This window comes from Varanus komodoensis, unplaced genomic scaffold, assembly GCF_004798865.1.
Source record: "Varanus komodoensis strain SLA01 unplaced genomic scaffold, ASM479886v1 scaffold64, whole genome shotgun sequence".
Classification (NCBI taxonomy): domain Eukaryota; kingdom Metazoa; phylum Chordata; class Lepidosauria; order Squamata; family Varanidae; genus Varanus; species Varanus komodoensis.
The window spans coordinates 95,004-110,611 of NW_025336273.1; positions in this window are offsets into that span (position 1 = coordinate 95,004).

Below are 15,608 nucleotides of genomic sequence, written 5' to 3' on the forward strand. Positions count from 1 at the left end.
TCAGAATCCGCTGAAATCAATGCATTAAGGAGAAGGGATGCACCTGCTCTTTTGAGATGCAAACCCTTCTCAGCTTGCTCTGGAACCCTCATGGCATACCTGAGGCAAACCCGTTTTCCTTGGATTCTTGTTCTCATTATTCTAGCCCTTTCTAATATTGTGTATCATTTGGGGTTTGACTGCAAACTACCTTGCGTATTTGTTAGAAAGACGAGTATACAAATAAAAACAATTCAAAATCATAATAAATGTAGGAGACACTTCTTCCTTTGCTTGTTCCTTTAGGCAAAATGGAGCTCTTGAATATAGGAGCTCTTGAAAATAGGAGTTCATTCTGAACTGCAAAAGCCAAACAGAATGCTATTTCTCATGGGCACAGAACATTTTGTCCAGGTAGGTCCTGAGCTGTCATTTTGGCTTTCAGATTCATATACTTGGATTCCTAATATATCACTTTTTTCTTCCTGGCTCTTTTAGAGAGGGGATATTTCCTAGCATTGCTTGAGATGATTGGACCACCAGGGACATTAAAAGCTCTGTTGTTATCCTGAAACAGAGTGCAGTTGTCACAAGAAATTGCAGAAGCAATTTCATTAAAAATCTAGAAGAAATGGTGGATGCTCTGGCTTTTCTGAATTCAGCCTCTGTTTTCTCCTTCCAAACCTATCTTTTTAATTCTGTGGAGCAACATGGCTCCTACTGACTAAAGCGTGAGGTAGCTGGGCAAGTAAAATGGATTTTCACAGTGACCAGCACAATGGCAACAGCTGGTTGCATTCCTGGTTAGCTCCAGAATCCACATTCAGATCTCTGGAGAATGACATCTAGGCGTTGTTCAAACACATTTTTTCCCATTCATAATTGCTCTTAAAGAAAAGACGGCAGTAGGAACTGCCTACTGTCTGTACAGTACAGTAGGCAGTACAGTTTGACAATGTACTGTGCCAAATGACAGCTGCCTTGGTCCGGAGTGTATGGACACTTGCTGCTGATGCAAGAAAGCTGAGCATTTTGCTCTGCATTTGAGCCTCAGGTGCTACTGCATCTCCTGCTTCTGTGCTGACTTTTTAAGGAACGAGGTCTATAAATATACCAAATCTGCATATCCTATTCAGTTGGGAAAACTAAAAAAGACCCACAGCTCAGTGGGATGCCACTGCTGAACACCATCCATGAAGATTCTTTGGCTCCTCTTTACTGTTCTTTCCTGGCTTGCGACTGGTAAGTAATGGGGGGCCCATATGCCATAGAGTAGCACAGGTTTGGGCACCTGGCCATATGGAAGCAAACTCAGTCTGGCCCATGTTAGCCCTTTCATCCTTAAGGGACTTTAGAAAAGGACATCGAAAGGTGCTTAGGAGAAGACCCCTAGTGCGCAGGTAAGTTTGCTCCAGAGCCTGCTGCGTGGCTGTCATAAGTTGGCTGGGTTGGAAGCACTGCAGGCCATTTTTGGATGGTTTGATCTTAACCCTAAACCTGACATAACATGACAGGGGCAAGACACTGTGGAGCATGGGATTCCCTCACCTCCACTGTGGCCACAAGCTCTCACTTCCATCTTGGATTCACCAAAATGTAGTGTTACATGTTGTGGTTGTTATGTGCAGCCCAGGTCAGCTCTGACTTATGGTGACCCTAGGGAGTGAGCGTCCTCCCAAAGACCCCTGACTTTGACAGCCTTGCTCAGTTCTTGTTAGGCTGTGACGTTCTTGATGGAACAAATCCATTTCGTATTTGGGGAGTGCTGCCTACAAACCTTAAACTGCTGTTAAACACAATTCTTTGTTGGAACAACTCATCTGCTTGAGCAATGCTCTGAAGTTGGCTTGTTTCAACAAACCATAGTTACACAGTTGCAGAGGTCTGGATGATGTGGCAACTCAGATGACTCTGAAATGGAAGCGAATGCTTCTGAATGCTTCTCACAGCCACAGTGGAAGAAGAGGAGAGGAGGAAGTCCAAGCCTCATCTAGGCTTGTTATTGTAATACCAGGTTTGTTCTTGTAAGCCCAGCGTCATTGATGGGAGATTCATGTAAAACGAAGGAGTTTACACAGCACCGAGCTAATGTATAGAATTTGCTTTTGCAAGATGTGGTGATGGCCTCCAACTTGGATGGCTTGAAAAGTGGCTCGGACGAAATCACGGAGAGGATTGTCAATGCTTACCAGACTTGAGGGCTCTGGGCTACCTTCAGGGTCAGAGACAGTCTGACTAAGTGCACCAGGTGCTGCAGAACAAGGCAGGAGGTGCTTTGCAAGTGAGTCGCGCTTGTGGGCTTTCTTGAAGCAACCGGGTGGCCACTGCGTGACCCGAATGCAAGCCTGGATGGGAGCTTGGTCTGATCCAGTCATTCTGATGATCTTAGAAGCAGGGAGGAGATTTGCTACTGAGAACAGGAATGAGGGAAACCAAGGTCAAACTTGCCGAGATCAAACCTTGCTGATTTTCCTATTTGAACATGTCCACCTCAGTTCCTTGGCCCCTCAAAGCAGGTGGCTCTTGAAATCCATTGAGGGGAAATGTGAAATCCACAGCTCCTGTTTTTGCTGGCTTTGGTATTAATAGCTGTGTCCTTTTTTCTCTCTTTAGCGCACTGTGCAGTGAGCAACAACATTCACTGTTCAGCCATGTTTGGCAAATGCAGGATTTCAGACAAATGTATGCCTGGAGAAACAAAACTCGGAAGGTGCAGTAAATACAAGAACTGTTGTTTAAAGGGTAAGGAAAGGATATGTGGTATGAATTTGCTGAAGAAAAATGGCCAGTGGGGTTGCTGATGTTTGGGAAGTGTATGTAGCTTCAGTTTTATGCTTTGGTTCTCATTACCATGAATATAAAGGGACTGCAGGTGGCGCAGTGGTTTAAACCGCTGTGCTGCTGTGCTGGTAGATCGAAAGGTCGCCGGTTCGAATCTGCACAACGGGGTGAGTTCCCGTTGCTCCGTCCCAGCTCCTGCCAACCTTGCAGTTCGAAAGCATGCAAATGCAAGTGGATAAAAAGATACCACTTCGGTGGGCAGGTCATAGCGTTCCATGCACTTCGGTGTTTAGTTATGCCGGCCACATGACCACGGAGACTGTCTGTGGACAAACGCTGGCTCCCTCGGCTAGGAAACGGAGGTGAGCACCGCCCCCAAGAGTCAGGCATGACTGGATGTAACATCAAGGGGAAACCTTTACCTTTACCATGAATATAATTGGTTTCTGAGCTCATATCTGACTCACTGGTTTGGCACTTGAGTGTTGTGCCAAAATTTGAATTACAGAATGGCTGGGTTCACTCATCATGAGAAGCTGCTTTGTGTGGTTTCCTTGATGCATTTTTTTGCCTGGATGTGCTTGGCAGGTGATCACGTGGTTTCTGTACTAGCATGGTTTCGACCCTCCTTGCTCAGTCCTCCTGTGATTGGCCCATGTCCCACCACCCACCACACTTAATGCAACCCCACACTGGATGGTTGAAGCAGCTTCTACACTGCTGCTCTTTCCAAAGGTCTTCATAGTAGCTGCGAATCAGGACCATGGATACCACGATGCCATGTTTAGGTGACCAGAGAAACCATGGTGAAACCTAAAAAGCATAGACTAGACCATTGCTTCCCTCTGCTTCCCCTAGTTGGCTCCATCTTGCATACTCCCCCAGAAGTATGACATCACATCATACTTTTGGGGGAGTGAAGGATTCTGGCAGGATACCCAGAAGGTGCCTGAAGAACAGAAGCAGGCTGCAGGCTTATGGGTTACTTCACAGAACAAGGAACTGTTTCCTTTCTCCCCCACATTTGCTGATGCCTGTGGAACATATCCTGTTTACTTCTTCCTTAACTTTTTTAAAGGAAAGTTTTAAAAGTCTTTTTTCAATGTAGCTTTCGCTCTCCTGTTTCACATTCATCCCGTCTCTGGAAGCAGGAAACCATTTGGAAGTGAGGTTTTCACAAGCCAGTTCAGACCTAGTAACATGCATAATGGTTTGCTATTTCTTGAGAAAATCAGACCTGACAATCCTTGCCCGATCCGGCCAATCCTTGCCACAACCCTATCTTTTTTCTTTGAATCATTTTTGAAATTTTTGCTTTTAAAACTGTGTCAACACACCAAGGAACACATACATAGACACATGACCACACAATAGAGCAAATTCTTTGGCTGCTAGACTGGGTCTAGGGAGTCACTGGAGACTCAGGAACTTGGCTTCAACCTCAGAAACTCACTCTGAGTTTGCAGCTGGGACTCCAAGGTTGGAACACTTTCCCTTGCCCTTATAAGATGGCTGTGATTCCAAGGCCACAAAAGCAACCAGAGATGGGCAGTTGGGATGGGGCTGCTTGCCCCAGGGTGGATGACGAAAGGGAGCAGGTGGCCCTAAGGAGCTTTGGACTCCTGGAAATCAACACATCCTCCCATCAACAGTAGAGTAGATCAACAGCAACACCAATAAGGCATATCCCTATGGATTGGGAAAGAGAGCAATCTGCCGACCCACCTGTTCTGCCACCTAAGGCAAAGGATTCATCTTGACTCATGGAAGGAGTGGCCCTTTGGTATGTTATTAAGAATAATACTGTTGTGGACATTGATAGAGTAGGGGTGTTGGAGAAATCCATAATGGGCTCAAAGGGGTTTGGATTCCTAAGAATCCCATCCACGAATTCTGCAGCAGGCTGGATTCCCCCAAGTGGTGCAGCTTCTGAAGACTGGCACATTTCCCCCACAGGCTAAAGAATGAAAATACAAATATTGGGAGGATGTGCTGATTGTCAGGAGTCCAAAGCTGTACAACTCCTAACTGTCACAATGATTAAGAATGCTTTTGTGCAAACTCTGATTCCGTCAGTGAGCTGATGATGGAATGAAAGATTCCTGACCATCAGCAGGACACAATCATCTGTACACCCTTAATGTAGACTTCTGTTAAATCAAAATTTAGACATCACAACTCATTGAAAGAAGGGTATGAATTCCAAGTAGACAAGGCCTTCCATACCTTCCAGTTAATAAATCCCTGAAAGGGGTTGAGAGCAAAAGAACTGGAACTGTCCAGAAAACAATATCCAGAACACTTTGCTTCCTTTCATTAGCATGTTCTCCTCCTTCCCCATCTCCAATCTGACTCCCATGAATGTTTGCTGACTCTTAGGGTGTCTAACTCATCTCGATTTTCATTCATTTTCCACCAGCTTTGAAATGTGATTAATCAGCCTTTCCCCTAATTTCAAAAATTGCTTTAACATTGACCCAACTTTTCTTTTATTCCTGCAGCCATTCTTATATCTGGATTTGTGGACAAATAGTCTGTTTTGTTTACAGCTATCCACACTTGCTGCAAATTTGCTTTGATCTCTTGTACAATCCTCTGCATAACAAGATGCTCTTCTGCCCAGAAAGTTATTTGGTCAGTGGGGCTGGTGAAGATCTTCTTGCTGAGACCACATTTCTGCAGTTTTTCCCTCCACAGCTCTCACAACCAAGTATAAAGAAATGTGTGAACAGCCTCTATAATGATGCAATTCTCTTTCAATCCTCATGTTGAGTGGAAATGCACAAGTGACACAATTCGTGGCTGAAATCTGTATATTTCCAAGCTAGTGGCATGATTTATGGATTTCCCCAAAATGCAACTGACAGCCATTATAGATCTGAAACATGGGCTTAGATACACTTGGATCATTTGGAGAAGAATGCATATGTTCCAGAGATGCAACTGATATGTACATGGGAAAATATGCACCAAAAGATGCATGGATTTTCATGTGGAAAAAAAATCCCACAAAACTCAGTGTGATATGGAAGATGGAAGGAACATTGTGATGGATTTCAGAGAATTGCTGGAGCTTGGCTAAGTTGTACAGCTTTGGTGAGAATGCCAAGAGGAATTCAATTTTCCATCTCAGAATTAATGGTTTTTCGTTTTTGTATGCCCAGAGAATGACAATGCATACAAATATTTACCACTGTTTGGTGCACCCAACTGACATTTGAAAGAGGAGTTGCATTTGAAAAGAAGAGCTTTTGAAAGATTAACTTTACAGGTTAGGAATGATTTCTAGAGACTTGGAGTGGTTTTAATGAATGTTCAGTGAAGTTTCAGATCTGGAAGCCTGGGAAACTGAGAGGACAAGAACATGGGCAGCCAGCAGAAATAGGGCTGTGCGAGAAACTGGAATGGATTCGAATGATTTCAGGCATTTACGATTCCAAAAGCATGCCAGCTTTTTTCAAGCATGCAGACTCTGTGGGCACCCAGGACCATTTTAACTGTGGGGAAGGATTTGTGCTCATGTCCATTTGCACAAGGGAAAAGATGCTTTCAAGCACACCTCGACAAACAAATTGGGGGTTCCAGCTCTGAGCAGGACAAAATGAAAGACATCTGACCATTGCTGAAATACAGATGGAATGGATTTAATGAAATCCACACATCCCTAGTCCAAGGTGAGTTAGGAGCTGAGAACTAGGGAACGGTGAACCAGTGAAAAGCAAGGCAGTTACTGCTACAGCTAGGTCAAAGTTGACTCCAGGACGAACTTGGTGCAAATGTCATTAAATAAGCAAAAGCTCACAGCAAATCCAGGAGAAAAGAGGAGAGTCAAAAGCAGGATCTGAGGAGGAATCTTCTCCATAAGAGCAATTCAAGGTAAAGCAAGATTTTGAGGCACTGGGAATGGATGTTGTTCTAGCCCTTCACGGACTTCTCAAAGAAGTCCTCTTTCTGAGGAGAGCCCTACTCATGAGGTGCCAAATGGACGCCTCTTCTCACGGTGGTCCTTGTGGTTGGTCTCAAGATGGTGCCACTAGAGAGTCACTAAACTCTGGCTCTCAGAGATGTCTCAGAGATGGAGCCATGGCCACATCCCCTGAGGATCACCTCTAGGATTACCTTCACCCCTGAAGAGCGTTCCTTCAGCAGGGGCATGATCCACCTGGAGGCAGGGGTGAGAAAAGCTGGTTGCAGGTCAAAGAGAAAGATGCAGCTGGGAGAAGCAAGGTCACTGGGTTCTTCTTCTTGTCGTTGTTCCTGCTGCTGCTGCTGTTGTCGTCATCCTTGCTGTCATCCAAAACAGATAAGCTGAAACTGGTTCACTGGTCCTACAAACAAGATGCTATTTTTAAATGTCAATAAATGATTTTGGGTCCTCAGAGGCTCTAGCCCCATCTTATATGCAATTACACTAGGTTCGCCCTTCATCTTCGATCCTGCACCAAGGGTACAGGAGTCGGGGAAGAAAAGCACCACGAGAGGTGGGGGCTGCATCTTCACCAAAGTCCTGTGCAAGAGGCACAGGAAGAACGAGGGACTGATCATGATATTGGAGCATTGCCTGTTTGGCTGTCCATGCAACACTTTCAGGAAACACTTTCCAGAGCACATACCTCAGCCAAAGGCTCTTCATGGCTGCTGAACCCTGCCCAGGTCTCCCTTCCTTTCCATGTGGGTGTCACCATGAAGCTGCATGTGGGTGGTAGAGAAATACAACCTTCCCCTTTGTCCATAGCCAAGACTTCTAGAACCCATCATGAGGTGGTGGGTGTTGAAAAAGCGTTTTCTGCAGCCAGAACCCAGATCTAAAGAGAATCTTCACAATCCACGCCAGCAACATGACGGCTGCTAAAACACAAGGTGGATGTGCTTTTCCCTGCCATCTTTAAAGGGGCAGGGCAGAACAAATGTACTGGACGCCCAGTGAGTAACATGCAGCGTGGGAGAGATCTGCAGAAAGTTTCCCACTGGTTTAAGGGTTGCATTGTCTTAGACCTCATCCAGGGCAGCGTTCTAGACTCAGGGGGCTACTAGCCACAGGGAACGAGCGAAACTAGACTTCCTCTGGCCTAATGTCCCATGGCAGGACACCATCTGGCCTTACCAGGTGGGCGTTTCCTCTGGACTCGTGGCAGTCAGCAGCTGCTCTGTGTAAGGGGCTCTGGGTCCCATGGGGGGGACACTTGGGGAAAGGGGACCTTCTGCAGTAGCCTGCAAACTATGGAGCACTTGCCCAGAGAGGCCCAGCTCCTGCCTACTTCATTACCTTTTTCCTGCCAGGTGAAACCCATTTGCTTGCCCCAGGCATCACCGTCAGCAGCTCTACCGTGCTTTTAAGGAAGGGCACCATGTCCAGCATCCTCAAGGCCTGCCAACTCGGAGGCTTATGTGTATCCTGTGCCCAGAACAAGGTCCGGTGCTGTGCCTCCCAGTGTAACCATGCCACGGGGTTATCCAGGTGGATGCTTTTTGGCCACAGAGTTCCAGAGGGGAGGAAGGAATGAAGCTGGGATGCCAGTAGGAACTGACCTAAGTCAGCCGGGCCATCCTCACCCGCTCTGACACCACCTTCTTCACCCTCTGACCCGGTTGCCACTCCGAAGGGGCTGGCTCTTTCCATATCAGCTGCGGGGGTGTGTGTGTGTGAACCTTTAGGGTTGCAATGAAACAGGATCCGTCCCTCTTGCATTTGCAAACGTCCTTTTGTGCTCGGTCCAGGGTTAGAAAGTGAGCCAAGCGGCGAGGAAGTCCCCGAGGACTCAAGGACCAACAACCAGCGTCCTTCTTCCATGCCCATGTGCAGCCGCACGAACGGAGGCTGTTGGGTATGGAGTGGATGAATGGTGCCACTTGCACTGTTGTCGTGGGAGCTCAGTTCCTGGCAAGGGCCACACGAAGGCTTGGCATGCTGGCTGGGAAGCCAGACGCGCAGTAGCCGCAAAGAGGACCAAAGGCTGGGGAACGGAGCCCAGGGAATCTGAAGACAGAGTCTTCACGTATCTCTACCGGCTTTTAAAGTCCTTTCCCCAAGACAACAAGCGGCCCAGGTCGTTGTATGTATGTTATATTTGTAGCAGCAGGACCAGATGCGTGTTTGTGTGTTTTGGGATGCATTCTGCACACTTCCCAAACAAAACTTCATCTAGAGAAATGAATCATATCTAATCATTCTGCCAATTCATCGCTTCCAATAGGAGAATTATTGAGTCCCAATCTCCTGTGATGTTTGAGAAAAATCCTAAGGGTGATTTATTTCTTCTTCTTTGCACAGCATCAGTTATCTGACATCCTTCCCTCCCCTCCCCTCCCCTCCCCTCCCCCTCCCCCTTTTCTCTGTGTACATGAAAGTTGCAGCTTGTGATGTTCAGCTCAAAGCCTTCCTTGCACCATCTTTGACAGCAACATGCAACTTCCGTATTCTCGTGCATCAAAGCATACTTGTTTCTCACTGATCACGGAAAGAGTGGGACAGGCACCTGAAACTCAGCCTGTGCTTTAAGCTAATGTTTCCTCCAGAAGAGGGGAAAAAGTCTTTCTTTTTCTCCTTCTCCTTTTAAAGTGTTTTGCAGGAGAGATGGATTGTTCAGCTCTGAAACACCCCATTTTCTTTCTCCTTCAGTCCCCAGCTGGTAAGATTGCAAGATGATATATACCCGTAACCTTGTCAGCACCTGTGTGTGTGTGTGTGCATGTGTGTATTTGGAAATATTTCTTTGGGAAATATGCACTTTACTTGGGGGTACGAGCCACATTGACTGAAGGGAAGCAAAATAATATTAACTGGGGATATGAGTGTCCTATCACTAATAATGCAATAACTAGATATTTTCCACCCAACCAAATAGATGACACACAGATCTAATCATCAAGTGTTTATTTCAAGAGGGGCATCTCTTATAAAAGTGATCCATGATCTGAATTTCAGCTGATGAAATTTCTTCCGAAAAGGCCGCACTGGAAGCTTTAGCTCTCCTGGTGACTGCAAAAACAAGCAAAAGGTGAAGATATACATATGCTACAAAGCACAGTCAAATCTCAGAATTTGATCCAAGCTGGGACTACATGCATTTACTCTACAGTCCAATAAAAATACAACACGTGCCTCGGTTGCGAAAGATTTCATAGCAGCCTTGCAATCAAGCTGTGTCATTTGCTCCTGAGAACAACCAAAGGAGGAAGGCCTTTGCAATGCTCAGAGACGCCCCCGAATGAGCCCATGGTGAATGGGCATGGCAGGCTCAGGACCGTCAGAATCTGGGAAGGATGCTTACCTATTGCACACAGCACGGGCTGTCTCTGCTGCACCTTCCATTTTTAATTAACGGCGGAGGACAGGTCCACATAGAACAATAGCCTTTAGCAATTGCACATCTCCATAGATTGTTTATCATGCTAAAGGAAGAGCAGATTTATGGTCAAAGAGAATAATGGGGAAAGCTGAAACGTCTGCATTTCTCATGTAGGGCTTGGGCCACAGCCTTCCACCGGCTGCTGCTTCCCAGGCACAAGTGGCTTGATTTCTTTTAAAGAACCTGCCCTTTCAAAACTGCAAGCCCTTTTGGCTCTGGCCTCTTGGCAGAGCAGCAGAGGCACAGAGCCAACGGAGCAAAGCTCAGGGAGCCAAGGTTTCGTTTGGATGCCAGGAAGCACTTCCTGACAGTCAGGACCCCGAGGGTGTGGAATGGGCTTCCACGAGAGGTTGTTGAGGCCCCATTGGTGCAGGTGTTCAAGGACAGGCTGGATGTCCACATGGTGGGCATGTCGTGAGTGGAGCCGGCTGGTGCCAGAGGTCAGACTAGATGGCCTGGGAGGCCCCTTCTGACTCGCTCTGTTTTCTATGTTTCTATGTAACCATATTAGCAGCTGCAGGTTTCCTGCACATGGAAATAGTGTTATTTCCTCCTCTCCCCTGAAAACTTATTTATTTATTTATTGGTCTTTTAAACCACCCAATGACCAAAGTTTCTGGAAGTTATATAAAATACTATAAACAAAGTATAGACATTGTACTGATGCTCATGGCAGTGATGCTAATGGGACAAATCTAATAAATAATGACATAATACCAACAATTAAACCAGATAAAAGCAGACAAAAACAGTGCAGAATAAAATTAAAATGAACTAGTAGAGGAGGATTAAACCGTTGCAGCATAATAGAACCAAATTTAAACTACCAGCACATTAAAGCCACCAGGAAACAAAAAAGGTCAACAGGACAAGTCAGACTAATAACAGGTCTTAATTTTCCCAGGGAAGGGGTAAGAAATGTGCAGCATTTGGAGCGCATCAGCGCCAGGGAGCAGTACATGGGCAGGTACCAAAACCTGAATCATTTCAGTTGGGCGATAAGCATTTCCAATCTCTCAGGAACTGTGGTGATGCCTCTTGCATACCTTCGACAGCAACTCAAGTAGGAGTTGCACTTTCCGAGGCTGACCGAATATTCGAGGCAGTGCCCAGTTTTGCAGTAAGCATCTTTAGCACTTAAACATGACAGCATCTCGAGATCAAGAGTAGTATAAATCCCTAGAAGAAGAAGCCACGTCAGGACTGATGACTGCAACAGGAACAACAATACGTGGAGCACAAGACCTCAGTATTTTGTTTCCTCTCCTAGTTTCCTAGCAATTTTTTTCTCCTCTCTGGGGTTACTTTCCACCTACATGGTTTTTCTGTGCCAGCTGAAGGAGAGAGAAGCAGAGAAGTTGGTTCTCCAGTTTCCAGCTCCATGGTCAGAGTGCTGTCCCTGAACTTGGACCTCGGAGCCTGAAATACTCTGCTGCTCCTCAGACGCTGGCTAGGTGCCATGGGACTGCTCCACCCACAACCTAACTGGACTTATCGTGGTGATGTACTGTCAAGTCTACTCCGATTTCTAGTGACCCTGTGAATGAAAGTCCCCCAAAGTGCCACATCTATGGCAGTCTTGCTCAGCTCTTGCAGATTCAAGGCTGAGGTTTCCTTTATGAATTCTGTCCATCTCGTAATTGGAACTAGGTTATATGACCTTAATATTTTGCTTTCCCAGAGCCTTCAGCTCTTCCTATGGAACTTTCACTCCTTTTAATGCCATTTGGATCGCTCTTCTGCCATGTGGGAGGCCCTGAAATTTTCTCCCTTAACAGGAATCCTAAAAATTCTGATCCTAACAAGTCCTGAGCCTTGAACTACTCTTATTAAACTTTCACTGTCCCACCTATCTCAATCTATCTCAATCTCAATCTCAATCTCAATCCCAATCCCAATCCCAATCCATCTCCGTCTCTCTCTGACGTTTAGTCTCTCTATTCCCCTTCAGTTCACATTGAGAATGAACAATTAAGGTGCTTCATATTTTTATTTTATTTATTTTATTAAAACATTTTTATGCCGCCCCATTCGCCGAAGCCTCGGGGCGGCTTACAACAAAAAATATTAAAATGTGAACCAATCCATTCACCCGCCCCCCCCATCCATATTTGGTACATATTAGAGAAAGGTACATATCAAACCAATGACAGTATTTATTTATTAATTAAAAGCTTTTTTATATTGTCCTGTCACAAGAGTCTCAGGACGGTACTGCAATAGTAGTAGAACTATGCACAGAAATGTAAATGAATTTTTGTGCAGACATCTAAATGAACCTGGGACTTAGTTCACTGTCCTGAGACTTAGTGAAGGATGGTATGTAAAGCTACAAACAAACAAGCAAACCAACCTAAATGGAATAGACTAGACGTTGGAAAATGAGAAACAAAGAGAAACCAAAAATGACCAGTTAACTGGAGGCAAGAATTTACAGACCATCTTAGAAAGGATAGGAAGCTGCACTTCTTTAACCCTTGTGTATGACGAAATGGCTACTTTGCCCCTGTACTTGTCCTGGGCTGGCTACTCAGCTGTCTCGGTTAGAACATGGGCTGCTCTGCCATGCTATTTCTTAACATGGGAGGAAAGCTTCCCTGCGTCCTTGAAACAAAGAGCACATTTTCACACCCTTGCCCAAAGCGTGCAGACTTTCTCGGTCCCAAATTTGACAGATCCACCAGCTTCATCAAAAGACGCAAAACTTGGCACTCTAAATGTGCATCTTACCTGGCAGAGACAACAGTATCCATGAAAGAGCAGGAAAGAAATGCTCCAACAGCTGCATATTTGTTCAGAATTTGTTTGACAAACTGACTTCCTATGATATATTTAAAACCTGGGATCCAAAATGATTTAGGGGCCCCAGGAAGAGTTATCCAACATCTACTGGCTGTACATTGCATTGAATAATGTGGATCAGAAATGACAAGTACTGTTCTTATAGAGTAGGAGTTCTGAACTCAAGTAAATGACAGTGATTTGTTGGGGTTTTTGGTAGTTAGTGGATGAAAATGCTTTTGAAGGACTTCAGGCAGAATTTGATACACAGTGCAAATCCATGATGGGCACACTGTGATGACAATAAAGGGCAGATTTTGCACCTGGGTATTTTCCATCATACAACCTCCAGAGGTTGATGGAAGGAACACAGGGACATGTTGATTATCACGAACATCTTTGCCACCCACAGCTCCTGAAAAGTAAAGAACAGGTGAGAGGTGCCTCGCACCCAAGAATAGCTTTACTCAGAATCGCATTGCCCTGAATTCAGTGGTGCTTAATTCCTGGCATGTATGTTTAAAATCGTATGTTTAAAATTGCAGCCATCAATTCAATCTTATTTCCCAGATGTGAAAAGCAGCAGAGATAACATTGCAACAGATACAGAGGTGAGATACAAGTCCAGAATACAAATTTGCAAATCAGAAAACTGTGAGCTCAGCAAAGTTATCTGAACTCCATCTCAGAGCTTTTTCCGAGCCAAGTCAGAATTGCTTTGCGAGCCCGGCTCACTTCTTTCTCTATGGAAATCGGTGCATATTTTCATGAATGTTTTTCAAAATGTCTTCATTTATTTATTTATTGATTTATATCCTGCCCTTTTCTACAAAGGGCTCAAGGCAGCTTACATCTCCTCCTCCATCTTATCCTCACAACAACCCTGTGAGGTAGGCTGGGCTGAGAGTCTGTGACTGTCCCAGAGTCACCCAGTTGGCTCCATGGCCGAGCGGGGACTAGAACCCAGATCGTCTGAGTCCCGGTCCCATGCTCTAACCACTACACCACACTGGCTCTAATTGTGAGAGTCGTCAAAATGTATGTATTCCTCTCCCATTGATTAAACTGCTAAAGTATGCATTTTCTCATGAATATTTGTATTGCTATCAAAATATATCAAATCCTGTTGCAAATTCAGAAAATAGACAGACTTCAGTCACAGATCATGACCAGATTATTTAGTCTGGAAGGTAAATCATCCTGATCAGAAACCATCTAAACAGCCATGCTTAGTCCAGAAACAGAGTTTTGATAGTAAAAGGAGAACTAATAGGCTGAATCATTTAAAATCACGATGCTACAGTGTCCGTATGAAAATACCTTTCGATTAGAATGTGGGACTGCCAGTATTTTAGCCACCCTTTCTTCCCATTGCAACATGCAGAAACATAAAATCAGACCGTTCATACCTCACCAGAGTATTTGTGAAATTGAGACATCAGAGTGTGCTGACACATTTACCAATGAATTGCCTGTCCCCTCATTCTCTCTTCAAGCCCTTCCTGGCTCCATTTGTTTCTCCCACCTGGAAAAAATAGGGTCATGGGGGATCCCGACCATCTCACTGTTTACCCCAGGCCTGACAGCCTTTTGCAGCTCTCTTGTGCCCGATTTCATCCTGCAGAAAAGACTAAACAGGGAGTTCGCTGCAAGCTGAGGTTCCTCCTCGGAGCACTCACAAACCATAGACTGTTTTCCTTGCCAAAATGTATTTGTGGCTCCCAAGTACAAGTCACCCAGAATGGATCTCCGAGCATGTGCTCCGTGGTTTGTTGAACCCGACCTAGCGCTTACCTCCAGGAACTCTCCTTATGAGCCCTGGGAGGGGCTCTCTGAAGGCAAGCACACTTCCTCTCTGTGTCCTGCTCATTCAATGAGACCACTTCCTTCTGCAGAGGCCTCACCATGGGGCCAAGAGGAAGTGGGCGGGCCTGGTCCGGTCCTCATCCTCAGAGGCCCCTCCCCCAGGCAGTACATCTTGACCATTCCCAGGAACTTCCTGGCTCTGTGAAGTGACGGGCTTTGAGACAATTGCCTCCACCTCCTTCATCTTGGAATCTTGGCCTATTCTGTCCTTCACAATCTCACTGTAATGACTTGCTTCACATTCTGATTCCGAATCACCTGGGATGCAGCCAACAGTCATGAGAATGATGGCCCAAGGCTGCCACCCTTCCCACTCCCAACAGAAGCTGAACTGGGTGGCCGCTGGCCCCGGGGAGACCCTTTGTCCCCAGGCAGGCATTGCCTTCTTTTACTGTATTTGTGTCTTCAGCTGGCCAGTGATAGATGCAAGGTTTGGTTGTGGGTCGCAAGTCAGCAAGGAGAGGAGAAGAGCGACTCCGCAATTCAGGCTATCACCTCTTCCAGCTCCTTCCCAGGGGGAAGGTCCCAGGTTATTTCCCCAAATTTTCCTCTGGCCAGCTGCTGAATGCGAGGTTGATTGAGAGGATAATTTCTGCCATGAATCATGAAGCGCGAGGGGAATGGTTTTCTTAATTTATTTCATTTATTAGGTTTATTTCCTGCCTGTTTTTCCTTTTAAATGATTAAACGATTTACTTACTGGAGTAAATAAAGACACAAGTATTCCGACTCGGAACTCACTCACTCAACCACCTCAAAGCAGCTTTGCTGAACAGGATCATCTAACTTTTCACCCCCACCCCCTGCACCCAAAATGCAGGGGAGATGCTCACCACGCTTCCTTCCCACCCC